The sequence below is a fragment of the Brachyistius frenatus genome, unplaced genomic scaffold (assembly GCF_029030835.1).
Source record: "Brachyistius frenatus isolate BFR_SWC_R1_liver_20210118 unplaced genomic scaffold, ASM2903083v1 Contig_90, whole genome shotgun sequence".
Lineage (NCBI taxonomy): Eukaryota > Metazoa > Chordata > Actinopteri > Embiotocidae > Brachyistius > Brachyistius frenatus.
Genome location: NW_027210689.1, coordinates 1231822 through 1235442, shown reverse-complemented (window position 1 = coordinate 1235442; position 3621 = coordinate 1231822).

Genomic DNA, 3621 nt, shown 5'->3' with positions numbered 1-3621 from the left:
GAGTCTGGCGCTCCAGTCATTTCACTGATGTGTGATCAGCTGCTCATCGAGGATGCACCAGTAGAACTTTAGTAGCACTTAAAATGGCACTTACTGATAGCACTTTGTAGTTTGGCTTTCTTGAAGAAATTGTATTTTCTTGGTTCCTGTTGTTCTGGGTTTTGTACCCTCATGGTTGAAATGCACTTGTTGTAAGTCGCTTTGGATAAAAGCGTCAGCTAAATGAAATGTAATGTAATGTAATGCACCAGGTTTAAAAAGACAATCTCTTATTTTTGCATATATCGGACATCCTAAAGGATCTGACGGGATTTATTTAGTCAGTCTTTTTTGTCTTCCTCTCAATAGTTTTTGTGTCCTGGCAATAATGAAAATCCTCATCGGCATGAAGTCCAAACGTAGTCAGCATCTTTTAAAGTGTTTAGAATTGATCAGATTCTGATATTTGCTGGCTTCTGGGTCTCAAACTTTATTGTAGTTTGTTTTATGTGCAAAACCTGCTGATTCTCTTTCCACCATGGATAAGAGATAAGATGAGACTTTATTCATCCCACAGTCAGGAAATTATTAACACATGACAAATGTGTCACGGTTCAACTAGTTTTGGTCTGATTTGTGTTTTCTTGTCCACTTTACTCTCTTCTCCTGGTTTAATCTTGTCATGTCTTTTCTTCGTCTTCTGTCCCTCTGGTCCTCTGGTCCCCTGTCTCTCTGGTCCTCTGGTCCTCTGTCTCTCTGATCCTCTCATCCTCTGTCCTGAGTTTTTCATGTTAATTTCCTGTTTTATTTTGGTATCTCAACTTGTGTCTTGTTTCTGTTGTCTTAACTTCCTGTCCTCTTGTCTTCCCACCTGTGTCTGATTGTCTGCCGTGATTGTCTCTACCTGTGTCTCATTGTCTCCCTGTCCTCTCGTGTATATAACTGTGTCTTCCTTCTTGCCAGTTTGTTGATTCTCAGCTCTTCGTTCCAGCAGTCCTTTTGTCTGAGTGTTTGACCGTCCCTGTTTATTTCTGGATTTGTTGTCCCGTCTCGTGTCTCTTCCTCTGTTGTCCCACCCCGTGTCTCTACCTCTGTTGTCCCGCCTCGTGTCTCTACCTCAGCTGTCCAGTCCCGTGTCTCTACTTCTGTTGTCCCGCCACGTGTCTCTATCTATGTTGTCCTGCCCCGTTTCTCTACCCGCCCCATGTCTCTACCTCTGTTGTCCCGCCTCGTGGCTCTACCGCTGTTGTCCCTCCCCCGTTGTCTCTACCTGCTCTGTGTCTCTACCTCTTTTATCCCGCCTCGTGTCTCTACCTCAGTTGTCTGGTCCCGTATCTCTACCTCAGCTGTCCGGTCCCGTCCTGTCCCTGTTTATTTCTGGATTTGTTGTCCCGCCTCGTGTCTCTACCTCTGTTGTCCCCCCCCTTGTCTCTACCTGCTCCGTGTCTTTACCTCTGTTGTCCCGCCCCGTGTCTCTACATCTGTTGTCCCGCCCCGTGTCTCTACCTCTTTTCTCCCGCCTCGTGTCTCTACCTCAGTTGTCCGGTCCCGTGTCTCTACCTCTGTTGTCCCGCCACGTGTCTCTACCCGCCCCATGTCTCTACCGCTGTTGTCCCGCCTCGTGTCTCTACTGCTGTTGTCCCGCCTCGTGTCTCTACCTCAGCTGTCCGGTCCCGTGTCTCTACCTCTGTTATCCCGCCACGTGTCTCTACCTATGTTGTCCTGCCCCTTGTCTCTACCCGCCCCATGTCTCTACCTTTGTTGTCCCGCCTCATGTCTCTACCGCTGTTGCCCCCCCCCTGTCTCTACCTGCTCTGTGTCTCTACCTCTTTTATACCGCCTCGTGTCTCTACCTCAGTTGTCCCGCCCCGTGTCTCTATTTCTGTTGTCCCAGACTTTTTGGACTGTACCTGTGACTCTGAGTTGGATCTCCCTTTTGCTTACTCAGTTGTCACTTTCCTGGTTTTCTAAGTGAAGACCATCAAAACTGAACTTCCTGTCTGAGAGACAAAATGTTATTAATAATCAAAAACAGCTTCCCTCATACAATGAACAGGTCAGCAGGTTTTAAAATCAGTTTATTTCTCTGGAGCATCACATGTTGCACCTGCTACTATTACACCATCAGTCAGGAGTTGCTCATTCATGGCGTCACATGTTCCTCAGCATCCCTGGGCCTGGAATCAGATTCAGGAGTGGCCAACATAGTGTCCCATAGTCCAAACCCCAACTACCATGACACTATTATAAATTAAAATGCTGGGTGAATCGTCTAAAACAGCTTCTGAACTTCAGACCCAGAAAATTCCCTTGAGACCAAAATGTTGTTTCTCTACAATCTTTTCCTGCTGATTTATTCAGTTCGCTGTTTAACATTTACTGATGATCAGACATCAGCTGTACACGTAACAACTGATCATCAACTGAATTAGTTCTCTGGAGCCAGACCTTCCACTGTCGGCCCATGCACATGTCACAGGTCACAACCAGAACCGAACAGAGAAAATCAGAATCAATACCAAGCCATCATGTGATCCTGCATAGGGTAGCACCTCTGAGTCTGGTTCTTCTGTTTAAAGGGAGTTTTGCTTCACTCATGTTGAATTGTCGGGTTCCTCCCTATAATGTTGTACCGTTCCTTGAAATAAACTTGTATTGTAATTTGGTGTATATAAAAAAAAAATGAATTGAACTGAATAGGAAATGGATGGATGGACATCCCACATGAATACAGTCATTTAGTTTTGTAGTAAAAACTATCAATGAATAATACAGTCTCTGTTCATTGTAGAGTATGAAAACACAGTCATTCCACATTATTTCTTCAATTCAAACTGATTTCTTATTTAAAATGTATTTAGTAGGCCGAATCAGAAGTGCGTCACAAGAGCCAGGATCATTTTTGATGTTAAACACTTTTGTCTTGGACTGAATTTCAATTTGTTTCGTTGTTTTCTTGAGACAGCTATTTAAAAAAAAAAAAAAAAAGAATATAGGACAAACATAAAAAACATGTTTCCCTACATGTTGTATAAATATATTACATATATTTATATAACGTGTATATGTTATATATAACGGGGACTAATTCCCAGAAATCCACAATCATCTATTGAGCATTGAGAGTCACTCAAAAAAGAAATGGCTCCATCTTATATTCTGGTTATATAAATATTATTCCGAGTACTATGTGATTCGCTGCTTCTGTTGTGTATATACCTCATTTACAAAGATGGTATTTTATCCTGAGGGCAACGTGGCTCTGCTCCCTACATCGATTTTGGAATTTCATGTCTATAAGTGGAGGTTTGAGCCTCGCGACCATGTTTGGGATGTTTCCTCACACTCTCCAAACTCAGCTCATCTGCATCCCTCGCTGCAAGTGGAGAGTGCTGAGTGCAGTGTGGGGAGGCCAGATCCAAATCCAGGGCTTAGAGCTTGAAGGGGGAGGGGAAGGGGGAAGCGGGTAAGATTACACATCCATGGTTTCATCAGAGAAGAAGTTGTCAGAGGCTGTGTGCGTCCACTCTTCTCTGGAACAACAACAGGTGAGTGACAGGCGTCATGCTGCACGGTTCGAACATGGAAATGTTGCAGAACTAAAAGTCTTGAATCTAAAACATTTCATATATTCACTTTATA